The following is a 13,561-nucleotide window of genomic DNA, read 5'->3' as shown; positions in this document are numbered from 1 at the left end:
CTGAGTCGCGAGCAGACCGCCCGCAACTGGGCCGACTACGTGGAGGCCGGCGCCCGGCAAATAGCCCTGGAGGCTGTCGGGCACGCACACGTTCGCGTCGCCGATTTTTACTACCAGCTCGTCAAGTGGGTTTCCCGCTTGGAAGCCGAAGCTTCGGTGGACCATGCCGGCATGGAAAGGGCTAACGCGCGCGAGTAACGCGCCCTATCGCACCTTTTGCAAGTCCGAGGCGGGGCGCAGGATGCCGGTGCTGGCGTTTATCGTGTACCACAGATGGCGGTCGACATTGTCTAGTTAGCTAAGAGTAAGTTAGTACTTGTATGCTACTAGAGTATTAGTGGGAGTAGATAGTTAACTTGGCTATGATGGTTGTCAACGTGAAAGTTCAGTACTCTATATGTGGATCAGACCTGTTACTTTGCTCTGAATGTTGAACTTTCCGTTTGAACATATGGAATGGGCTGTTATTTTTTTAAATGGGTTGTATTTGTCCTCCACGGGTTTAGAGGCTAACTTGTGGGCCTACCAAGTTGACGCATACACAATCAGGAGATGATTGTACGTGGAGAGGATGACATCAGGGACCCGCCAAGGTCATGGCAGTACGCAAGCAAGTGCCTCCTTATTTCAAGCCAATAAAAAAATGTCTCCTCCTAGTGGATTTTTGACATCTGGGTCCCATGCTATTGTCAACGTAGTCAATAAACGAGAGAATTGCACAACGAGCGGCTGACACCAGGGACCCAGCAGCTCGCCCAGTTATTTTTGTTTTGGGTTAATTTGATAAATGCCACTCCAAATCTGGTGTTTCCGAGAAATGCCATTGCAATTTCCAAACTTTGAAAAATGCCATTTCATGCCATTTCTAGTGGCCTTTTTCGAAGTCTGGTGTGGCGTTTTTCAAAGTTTGCAAAATACAGTGGCGTTTTTCAAAGTTTGCAAAAATTGCAGTGGCATTTTTCAAAGTTTGGAAATTGAAGTGGCATTTTTATGAATCGCCATAATTGGAGTGGCATTTATCTAATTTGTTTTTGAGACGGAAGCAGGGTGTCAACTGGGTTGTGCGGGACACTCTGGCCTGTCTAGACAACCTTTTCTTTTATGTTTACCACAGACCAGCCCAGTAGTTTTTTTCTCTTTCTGAAAATGGCTAGCCCAGTTTTTTTGTGATTTGTCAAGTAAGTCGCTTTATCAGGCCTATTGGGCTACAAATCTTTCAGGACAAGGAGCATTCGGCTGGACGAGAAAATGGCCTATCAGTAATGAGAAATGGGCTATACATTTTTAAAACACATCAAATCGGCAATTAGTTTCAAATATCTTTATTTTCATTTTGAGATTTTAAATTCTATTGATTTTTATGCGTGGACAGTTTATTGGATTTTATATTGATATACATTTAAAATCAGTCTGAATGTGACTCGAAATTTCGGGATTAAAAATAGTTCAGACCGCACCGACATATGCAAAGTTTCATATAATTTTTTAACCGTGGCCACAATATGGGCTGTAATGCTAACAAAAAGAATATGGGCTCCAAAAAACCCGTAAGAATTAGCAAATGGGCTGTAAATTATTTGAAATAATGGCAGATGGCCTGTATGCTGTTTTCCACAGATTTGAGGCTTTCCTAAAAAAAGGTTGACGCACAAGCAGTGACTGTTGGATGTCCATCCAACGGTTGTCGTGCTTCTTCAATCTCTGCTCTTCCTGCTCCAGCCGCTCAAACAAGCGCCAGGCGGGACTGCCTGCTCCCTCCTTCCCACGGCCGGCTGTGCTGCCGCACAGGCCTCACTGCCCCACCGTAATCCCATCGCTGGCCTAGCCATCCCTCTACTCACCCACAGTCCCACACCTGCTATTATTCTATGGCGACGGCAGACGAACCAGTAAACCCTCGTACAATCATACTCCCCTCCGCATGGGAAACAACTGTCGAGTCTTCCCTGGCTCCGTGTCATTCCCTTCCTAGGCCTCGCCGTCGTCCACCTCCCTGGTGCTCTCGGCGTGGCGTGGTCAACGTGGTCAACGACCGACATGCATCTGAAGTGGACTATACGTGGAGAGGCTGACAGCTGGGTCCACGGCCGCACGCAAGGAAATGCCTCCTTATTACGCGCAAAATAATGATTCCTCCACCTGACATCTGGGACCCACTAAAAGGGCCTTTGTATTTCACAAAAAAACATTACCGCCGCTGACAGCTCGGACCCACCAGCTATATCTTCGCACGCAAGGAAGTGCCTCCTTATTACGCACAAAAAAATGAATACTCCCCCTGCTAGCTGGGACCCAGTATAGTGGGCCTACTAAGTTGACGGGGACGGAGGGCTTTGTCAACTTAGTCAATATGCACGATTCTAGCTCGACTGATCGTACGATGTCCATCCAACGGCCGTAGTGCTTCTTCAACCTCTGGTCTTCTTGCTCCAGCTGCCCAAAGCAGCGCCGGTCGTGCCGCCTGCTCCTGCCACCCGTGGCCGGCTGTGCTGCTGCGGAGGCCTCACCGCCCCCATACTACTCCCACCGCTAGCTAGGCCATCCCTCCACTCCACTCACCCACACCCCCTGTTATTCTGCAGTGACGACAGCGCAGCCGAACCAGTGAACCCTCGTACTCCTCTCCGCGTGGGCATCCACTGCCGCGTCTTCCCCGGCTCTGCGTCGTCCCCTTCCTAGGCCTTGCCGTCATCCACCGCCGTGGTGCTCTCAGCGTGGCGTGGTCAATGTGGTCAACGACCGTATTCCATCGGAAGAGTACTGTACGTGGAGAGGCTCCCAGCTAGGTCTACTACAGCCGCAAGGAAGTGCCTCCTTATTACGCGGAAAATAATTATTCCTCCACCTAACAGCAGGGACCCACCAGACGGGGCACCAGTATTTCGTGAAAAAAAATTCCCCCCTGATTGCTAAGACCCACCGGACGGGCCACCATATTTCATGAAAAAAACGTTTCCCCCGACTGCTGGGACCCACCGGACGGACCACCGTATTTCACAAAAAAACTTTCCCCCTGCTGTCAGCTCGGACCCACCGGAAGTGCCTCCTTATTACGCACAAAAAAATGAATACTCCCCCTGCTAGCTGGGACCCACCATGGTGGGAGGCTGACTTGTGGGCCTACTAAGTTGACTAGGACGGGGGCCTTTGTCAACTTTAGTCAATATGAACGATTCTAGCTCCAGTGACCGTACGATGTCCATCCGATGGCCGTAGTGCTTCTTTAACCTATGGTCTTCTTGCTCCAGCCGCCCAAAGGAGCGCCGGTCGTGCCGCATGCTCCTGCCTCTCGTGGCCGGTTGTGATGCCGCGGAGGCCTCACCGCCTCCTACTAGTCCCACCGCTGGCCAGGCCATCCCTCTACTCACCCACACCTCCTGTTATTCTGTGGCGACGGCAGCCTCACACCGCAGCCGGTCCAGTGGACCCTCGTACTCCTCTCCACGTGGGCATCCACTGCCGTGTCTTCCCCGGCTCCGCGTCTTCCCCTTCCTAGGCCTCGCCGTCATCCACCGCCTTGGTGCTCTCGGCGCGGCGTGGTCAACGTGGTCATGGAACGACTTCCATCAAACGTGGACTGTACGTGGAGAGGCTGACAGCTGAGTCCACGGCCGCAGCAAGGAAGTGCCTCCTTATTACGCGGAAAATAATGATACCTCCACCTGACAGCATGGACCCACCGGACGGGCCACCGTATTTTGCGAAAAAACGTTTCCCCCTGGTTGCTGGGACCTGCCAGCTACATCTTCGCACGCAAGGAAGTGCGTTCGGGCAAAAAAACGATTCGCCCCTCCTGACAGCTGGGACCCACCAGCTACATCTTCGCACGCAAGGAAGTGCGTCCGGGCAAAAAACGATTCACCCCCTGACTGCTGGGACCCACCAGCTACATCTTCGCATGCAAGGAAGTGCGTCCGGGCAAAAAATAAAAAATCGATTCGCCCCCCTGACTGCTGGGACCCACCATCTACATCTTCGCACGCAAGGAAAAGCCTGACAGTCGGGACCCACCTGGTCGAAGCGTATGTAGCGTTGTCATTCTGGTCGCGAACGTGTACGTACATACTGGTGGATGTAGAGGCGCGCACGTGTCGTAGTAGAGGTGCACAAGTGTCATAGTAAAGGCGCGCATGTAGCATGTACACGTATGTACAATGGCCAGGGTGCAAGAAAGAAAATACGGCCACGTATGTACATATGGGCGGGGTCTCGAACGCCTACTCGCGCATACGTACGGCCAGGGCTCGTGTACATGGCTAGGTTGGAACGGAGAAACAACGTCGTCGTCGTGTTCATGGGGAGCCAACCGGCTGGGTCGGAACGGAATGCGTCGTCGTGTTCATCGGGAGGGCTTGGATGGAACAAATGATGGAAACGAGGCCTGGCGTACCGCAGAACGGAGGAAACGGCCTTGTGTTCGACCGACCACGTTTGAAACGGGATCCTGTTCATCGGGAGGGGTCTGACGTACCGCAAAACGGAGGAAACGGACCTCGTACGGTCGAAACGGGGGTCCTGTTGATCGGGAGGGGTGTGGCCTACCACAAAACAGACGAAACGGACTTGTGTTGAAGCGCTACGGTCGAAACGGGGGTCCTATTCATCGGGAAGGGTGTGGCGTACCGCAAAACGGGACTCCACGGGATACTGTTCATCTCCACCGTCGACCTCCTCCAGCCTCCACGGACTACCGTCGACCTCTTCCAGCCTCCACGGGCTCCTGTTCATCCAGCCTCCACCGCGCGCTAATCCACCGGCTACTGTTCAACCACCCCTCCACGGGCACCCCTCCATCGTCTACTGTTCATCCAGCCCTCAACGGGGTCGTCCTGTTCATCCAGACGCAACGCCATGGGGTCCTGCATCCACCCCCACCGCTTACTGTTTAACATCCCCCCGCAACGCTCACTGTTCATCCTATCGATCGGCTTCAGTTAGCAGCAGTAGCGAAGGAATCGCTCGATCGGGTTCAGTTAACAGCCATCGATTGATCGCTCGGGTTCAGTAACGCGTAGCCTACAGTGCAATCGCTCGGGTTCAGTTAGAGCCCAACGCCTCGCTCGGGTTCAGTTAGAACCAACGCCTCACTCACACGCGCGTACGTGTACGAGAGAAACGTGCATCACTCGGCCCCCGACCACCCACTGTAACCGGGAACTCCCCGAAATTTTCCTCGCCCTTGCTTCTACCACGGGTTTTTCCGTCAAGGACGGCCCAAAGAATGTCATGCAGCTGCGTCTCCAGCCCGCCCAGGACGAAAAGCCAATTTTCTGTCATGATTTTTTGTCATAGAAGTAGGAGCCCACTACATCTATGATGATACTGGGTTTTGTCACAATTATCGTCATAGAAGTGTCATAAGTATGATAGAAATTTTTTTGTTCGGCCCAAAATGTCACAGATGTATCTTTTTTTGTAGTGCATAGAGTTGCACAATCTCGTCCGGATAGTCGCACATGAGTTGTTGTGGGAGGTGCTCATGCCCTACCGTGGAGTTGCACACTCTCGTCGTCATAGTCGTACATGCATGGCCATAGATTTGCACAATCTCGTCCAGATATTCGCACATGAATTGCCGGGGGAGATGCTCATGCCCTGCCACGGAGTTGCACACTCTCGTCGCACATGCATGACCACAGAGTTGCACAATCTTGTTCGCATAGACGCACATAAATTGTCGTGGGAGGTGCTCACGCATGGTCATGGAGTTGCACACTCTCGTTGGTGCAGTCGCACGTGTATGGACACAGAGTTGCACAATCTTGTCCGCGTAGTCACACATGAATTGTCGTGGGAGGTGCTCATGCATGGCCGTGGAGTTGCACACTCTCGTCAGCACAGTCGCACATACACGGCCATGGAGTTGCACAACCTCGTCCGCATAGTCGCACATGAGTTTTTGTGGGCGGTGCTCATGCCCGGCCACGAAGTTGTACACTCTCGTCGGCATAGTCACACATGCATGGCTACACAGTTGCACAATCTTGTCTGCATAGTCGCACATGAATTGCTGTGGGAGGTGCCCATGTCCGACCACGGAGTTTCACACTCTTGTGTGCATAGTCGCAAATGCGTGGCCGTGGAGTTGGGACACTCTTATAGGATAGTCCCTCAAATGCGGCTGTGAGGGTTACACACGCGCGGTGACTACCAGGCAGCTGGCCAAGGCACCGGGGCAGCAGATGAAATTGAACATTTCATAGTTAAAGAGTAGTTGGGGTGGTGCCAATAGTGAAAATTGCATGCCTAGGCAACAAACGAAGTTGCACATCTCACTGGAAGGAGGCAGTTTGGGGGTGTAGGTATCATAGAAGAAAAGTGCACGTCTACGATGTACGAGAAAAGTTGCACATCCCTCTCAGCTAGTTGCACATCGACGACTAGTCAGTTGCACAAAACAGGAACAAAATTGCACAATAAAATTTCATCAAAACATACTCATGTGGGATCTAGTTTCAAAGAGCACGCCGCGAGGGTTCCAACAGTGAAAATGGATCTTCATTCCAACGCGCAGTTTAAAAGTTATAGCTTTTCATAAATTTAGAAATTTGAATTAATGTGTTCACATGGATGATTTTTGAATTCACTTTCCTTTTTCTTAATATGGAATGAAATTTTGTTATATAGGAGTATTAATAATGGATAAATTATTTCCCTTTACAGATTAGAGGATCAATTTCTTTTCTTTTTAGGTCGGCCGCTCCGAACAGCCAAGGAGCAGCCGGCCGCTGTGTAGACTGGCCCATTTATTTTTTGGTTCCTATTTCTTGGGGAGTTACAGATGGGAAATAGACAGTCCATTGTACAGGGGGTCTTTAGTGCTGTCTACAGATGATTACACAGACGGGGTTATCTAAACGATTGTACATGCCCTTAGCGCTACCATCGCGCGCGGTTGATCCAGTCTCCGCAGTGACTTGCCAACGGTGCGGCCTGACGAAACTGCCGACTTGCTTCTCAAGCAAGATGAGACGTCTGGTGGGCGATTCGGAGGTCAAGGCTTCAAAACAACTATATAGTCAGAAAAATTCGTCAGGCGTTTTGTTGTCAGCATCAGGGTCGCTGCGTCTGTACACCATCGCTGTCGAGAGATCAATCGGAATCATCGAGACCGACAGGTTTCTGTTTGAACGTGTGAAAATTACTCAAAGTTGCAGCCGTTCTGACCAATCAGTACAAGAATCAATTATTGCCACTGTTTACTCAACATAAAGATCAAAGTCAATTCATCGATGGAGCACTACCTTTTGCTCCTTGCATGTTGAAGCAAATAAAGCAAAGATTCAGAGGCTACTCACGATCAGACCAACTACCATGTGAAAACACCAAGGAGGATTTTTTTTCCCAAGACATCCGTGACCCGGAAACAGATTTGGACACCGAGTCGTTCTCCGACTTCGCGTCGAGTCAACACCTCTGCTGCTGCGATTCAACCACGGCCGACGCGCCGCTCTGTAGTAACGGCCTCTGCCGACACACCAAGCCGCCGCTACGGTCTCGCCTGGAGCCGCCTCCGTCTTGTGTTGTCTCCAGCTGCCTGAGTCGCTGCATCAAGACGTCGTCCCGGCCCTTCTAGGCGGCCTTCTGCCACTGAGGTTAACCCCGTTGCGGGATCCGCCGCTCTGATCCGAGCCGCCTTTCCTCCTCTACAGCCTCGTTTCCCCCGTGGACCCGTCTCGACTCCAAGTCGTTCTGCCACCACGCTGCACATCGAGCCGCCCCTGCCTTGCTGCGGTTGCAGGTGTTTTTTATGAATCCCGGAAGCATGATGAACAGCTAGCAGCTCATACTGTGATGGCGACTGGAGAAGCAAACAAAGGCAAGCTATGTATGCGTGGAGATTGACAACAAAAGAGATCAGTGCATTGCCATTTGGTGAACCGAGCAAGAACAAGTACTCCCAATCTCTTTCCATTATAACATTCATGTGGAAAGGAAGTACATGCATGCACTCTGCCCATGAATTCGGGCGATCTGTCTCGACCGTCGTAAAAATATGCGATGACAATCTAAATAGTAATGCGGAGGCTACCACTACTATCAGGTGCTATCCATCTAAGTCTCTTTTATTAGCGCATATTGTTTTTTTGTCAAAGAACAATTTTATTTTTGCCTTGATCTGCAATATTGTTTATGCAGGGTAGCTGTTCATTGCAAGAGTGATGGTCGTGTCAGGGACGTATAGCTCGCGCCATCATTATAATGCGCTAGCATTTGACCATGCCATGATGCTCGGCGAATATATGTGTAAACCGTCGTTTTTACGACACAATTTACATCAATATGACGTGGTTGATTCGTCCGTCCGCGTGGCTTACCATGTTTGTGGTTGCCTCGCTCGTCCGTGCGGCTTACCATCCTGCCTTATTGGCTTATCATATTATTGATCACTTGGTGGCTTCCTGCTCATTGAGCATAGCTATGACTACCCTCTTGATCCGGCTTGCACGCCTTGTTACAAAATACTTGGGGGCTTCCTGCTCATTGAGCATAGCTATGACTACCCTATTGATCTGGTTTGAACGCTGTTGCTACAACCCACTTGGGGGCTTGCTGCCCGGGTTAAAGGGACCAGAGAGAGTCTGTTGCAGAGCACATCTCAAACATAGGTACCCTGCCTTGACGGCTCAATATATATCACTAGGTGGCTCCCTGTTCATTGAACATAGCTTTGATAACCCTTTTGATTGGCTTGAAACGCCAGGTGTACACATCAAAATTTCAGTTGATCCTGCCTTGTACGTCTTCCACTCTGCCCAGGTAATCCTGGAATGACCCGCCGACCTCTTGACAGTCAATCTCATTAAGACCCTGAACTTGTCAAGGTTAAAACGACGGTTGGTCATGTGAGGCCCGGCTTACAAGTTTGAATGAAGGATTAACTTCGTGGTTGTGCAGCCCATGAAAAGCACTTGATGTTGAGGCTTCGCCGCCTATGAAAGCCTTGATTTTTTGTTATTTGTTTTTGAACTTTGTTTGGGTTCATGTCTTTGTACCATATTGATATATGGTTTAAAATTGATTCAAGCCATGTAGCCTTGATCCTTATGACTCATATTTGAGTATATTCGGAGTTTTGATAACCCGGCCTGGCTTTGGACAATAAGTCGCCAGTGTGATTTGATTATGCGCTTGGAGATTTTCAAGTATTTGGGATGTTACCCTTGCTACAGATGGCGTTGTAAGCTGAGAGTATGAACTGATTTCATAGGACATGTAGCCTTGATTATATGACTCATCATTGAGCATCTTTGGGTTTGATAACCCGCCCTGATAGCAGACTTTAAGTAGCTAGGATATTTTGTCTTGAGCAATCAAAATGATGATATTTCATGACTCCGGATTGATACTGGTTCCGGATTATAATTATCAAGGCGTTACGATGGTATTAATCTACAGGTATGTCTTTCAATAATGGTATGAATATTTTGGGTTTGGTAAACTGCACTGGCTTTGGACGTTAAGTCGCCAATATATATTTGGATTGCGCCATTGGAATTATGTGCTTATGAATACTTGGGTTATCACCCTCACTGGATGTAGCGATGTAAGCTGACAATTTGAGCCAATCTTCCAAGTATATTTTTAAATTGTTGGATGAATATGCGAGGTTTGATAACCCGCCCTGGCTTGGACGTTAAGTCGTCACTATATTTTGGATTGCGCCATTGAAATAATGCGCTTATAAGTCATTGGATTATTACCCTCACTGGATATGGTGATATAGTCGGCAATATGTGCCAGTTCTACAGATATGATTTCCTAGTTATACGACTGCGAGGTTTGATAACCCGCCTGGGCTTTGGACTTTAAGCCGCATGTATATTTTGGCTTGAATGGCCTTAATTTTAGTCTTTTCTATAATTGCACAAGACTATTATGTTTGGGTTGTTACCCGCCCTGGCTTTTGACGTTAAGTCGCCAGGGCATATGTTTAAACTGTGTAGGACATGCAGAGCTTTACACATAAGTAAGAATACTGCTATTGCTCATATGAATCATTGTGTTTAAACCCATCATCTGGCTATCTAAACATATTGCCGGGTTATCCAGATCTGGGTTATATTGTTCAATATTGAGTTTATTGAGGCTAATGAGCTGCCAAAGTGATCTTGTCAAAAAATGGACATGACTGTGAGCCTCCATGGATGGGGTCATCAGTTCTTGATTTTTACAAAGGCTATAAGCCGCGGGGTTACAAAAATTCCGGCTCACAATGAATGCGCATTAAGTCGCCATCGGCCAAGAGCCACCGAGTATTTAACTTTGGATTTACTTTTCAACAGATAAGGTATTCAAATGTTTAATAGCCAAACTGGGCTGGATTTTCATTATGGTATGGAATGATTGAGGTTTTCATACCAAATTATATTCTTGAATAGCCAACATGGCTGGATTTTTATTATGGTTATCAATAACTAGTATTATGATTGAGCTTTTCAAAGTCGCTTCAGCGCAATGGCTATTATTACTTTATCAATGGATATGATTTATTCTACAATGGAAGGAATAGTCCCGAGTCGCTGCAGGCTTACGACCCGGCACTTGGGGGCTACATTATTCAAATCATAATTATATCAAATATGGAAGTCCCATGTCGCTGCAAGCATGCACCATGACACTTGGGGGCTAATGCAAAGTCATTTTTTACTTGCCTTATTTAAGACCCGACTCATCATATCGTAATGAGCCGGCACTTGGGGGCTACTATGTATTTCACTCTTATTATCATTTTTTGAAGCTTTGATCTATATGTTGTCATCAGTTACCAAAAAGGGGGGAGATTGAAAGTGCAACAAATCCCTGGATGGTTTTGGTAATTCTTAACAACATATAGTTCATTGAACTAATACTCCTTCAAGACGATCATTTAAGAAAGTTCAATGATTGGCATGGCATGGACTAGAGATGTGGACCCCTCAAAATGCTAAGGACACATATTAGCAACAAGCTCAAGACTCTACATTTTCATTTAAGTGATCCAAGATCACATTGAGTCAATAGGAAAGCCAATACTATTAAAAGGGGATGAGGTGTTGCTTAAAATGTTTAGTGATATGCTCCAAAACCCTCAACCACTTTCTCATTTCCACATATGTCCTAAACCCAAAAGTCAAATTCGGCCCCACTGATTTGATCTATCCGGCGCCACCGAGTTTCATTTGAGATAGCCATTGCCACAAACGCTAGTCACTTCGGTCTCACCGATAGGGATCTCGGTCTCACCGAGATGGGATTGCAAACTCACTGTTTCCTTTTTGTAACATTTTGGTCCCACCGAGTCTGCAATGCAAATTCAATGTTTCCTCTTTGTAACACTTCGGTCCCACCGAAGAGGGCAAATTGGTTCCACCGAGTTTACCTGACCAACTCTCTATGTGCCTATTACTGAAATCGGTCCCATCGAGTTTATGTAATCGGTCATACCGAGATTACGTTATGCCCTAACACTAGCATATCGGTCCCATCGAGATGATTGTGTCGGTCCCACCGAAAAGCCTAACGTTCATATTTTGACCTGAATCGGTGTGACTGAGTTTTACCATTCAGTCTCACCGAGTTTGAGAATCTGTGTGTAATGGTTATATTTTGTGTAGAGGCTATATATACCCTGATGACCCACAAGTGTAGGGGATCTATCGTAGTCCTTCCGATAAGTAAGAGTGTCGAACCCAACAAGGAGCAGAAGGAAATGACAAGCGATATTCAGTAATGTATTCTCTGCAAGCACTGAAATTGTAGGTAACAGATAGTTTTGTGATAAGATAATTTACAATGGGTAACAAGCAATGAAAGTAAATAAGGTGCAGCAAGGTGGCCCAATCCTTTTTGTAGCAAAGGACAAGCCTGGACAATTTATTACATAGAGAAAAGCGCTCCCGAGGACACATGGGAATTATTGTCAAGCTAGTTTTCATCACGCTCATATGATTCGCGTTCGTTACTTTGATAATTTTATATGTGGGTGGACCGGTGCTTGGGTACTGCCCTTTCTTGGACAAGCATCCCACTTATGGTTAACCCCTATTGCAAGCATCCGCAAGTACAAAAGAAGTATTAAGGTAAACCTAACCATAGCATGAAACATATGGATCCAAATCAGCCCCTTACGAAGCAACTTATAAACTAGGGTTTAAGCTTCTGTCACTCTAGCAACCCATCATCTACTTATTACTTCCCAATGCCTTCCTCTAGGCCCAAATAATGGTGAAGTGTCATGTAGTCGACATTCACATAACACCACTAGAGGAGAGACAACATACATCTCATCAAAATATCGAACGAATACCAAATTCACATGACTACTAATAGCAAGACTTCACCCATGTCCTCAGGAACAAACGTAACTACTCACAAAGCATATTCATGTTCATGATTAGAGGGATATTAATATGCATTAAGGATCTGAACATATGATCTTACACCAAATAAACCAACTAGCATCAACTACAAGGAGTAATCAACACTACTAGCAACCTACAGGTACCAATCTGAGGTTTTGGTACAAAGATTGGATACAAGAGATGAACTAGGGTTTGAGAGGAGATGGTGCTGGTGAAGATGTTGATGGAGATTGACCCCCTCCCGATGAGAGGATCGTTGGTGATGATGATGATGATGATTTCCCCTCCCGGAGGGAAGTTTCCCCGGCAGAACAGCTTCGTCGGAGCCCTAGATTGGTTCTGCCAAGGTTCCGCCTCGTGGCGTCGGAGTTTCGTCCCGTGAGCTTGGTTATGATTTTTTTTCAGGGTAAAAGACTTCATATAGAAGAAGATTGGCACTGGAGGTCTGCCAGGTGGCCCATGGGGCAGGGGGGCGCGTCCAGGGGGGTAGGGCGCGCCCCCACCCTCGTGGCCATGGTGTGGGCCCCCTCTGGTACTTCTTCTGCTGAATATTTATCATTAATTCCAAAAATGACTTTCGTGGAGTTTCAAGACTTTTGGAGCTGTGCAGAATAGGTCTCCAATATTTGCTCCTTTTCCAGCCCAGAATCCCAGCTGCCAGCATTCTCCCTCTTCATGTAAACCTTATAAAATAAGAGAGAATAGACATAAGTATTGTGACAAAACGTGAAATAACAGCCCATAATGCAATAAATATCGATATAAAAGCATGATGCAAAATGGACGTATCAACTCCCCCAAGCTTAGACCTCGCTTGTCCTCAAGCGGAAGCCGATATCAAAAAATATGTCCACATGTTTAGAGATAGAGGTGTCGATAAAAACAAAATACGGACATGAGGGCATCATGATCATTCTTATAACAGTAACATATATATATATATATATATATATATATATATATATATATATATATATATGTATGTATGTATGTATAGGGCTGGACTATTCTGTTACTAGTAACAGAATATTATTCTGTTACCCCTCAGCCCTATATAGAGCGATCGGAGCCAACCTAACCCAAAATGCCCAGCTAATCGTAAGATCCATCCAGGAAAAAGAAAATCACCCAAATCCATCGTCCCCAACCCACACGACCACGACCCCCTCCCCTTGTGCGCTGCCGCTCGGCCCCTCCCCTTGCGCGCCGGCGGCCGC

Source organism: Triticum dicoccoides, chromosome 1B (assembly GCF_002162155.2).
Source record: "Triticum dicoccoides isolate Atlit2015 ecotype Zavitan chromosome 1B, WEW_v2.0, whole genome shotgun sequence".
Classification (NCBI taxonomy): domain Eukaryota; kingdom Viridiplantae; phylum Streptophyta; class Magnoliopsida; order Poales; family Poaceae; genus Triticum; species Triticum dicoccoides.
Note: the sequence above shows the minus strand (reverse complement) of the source record.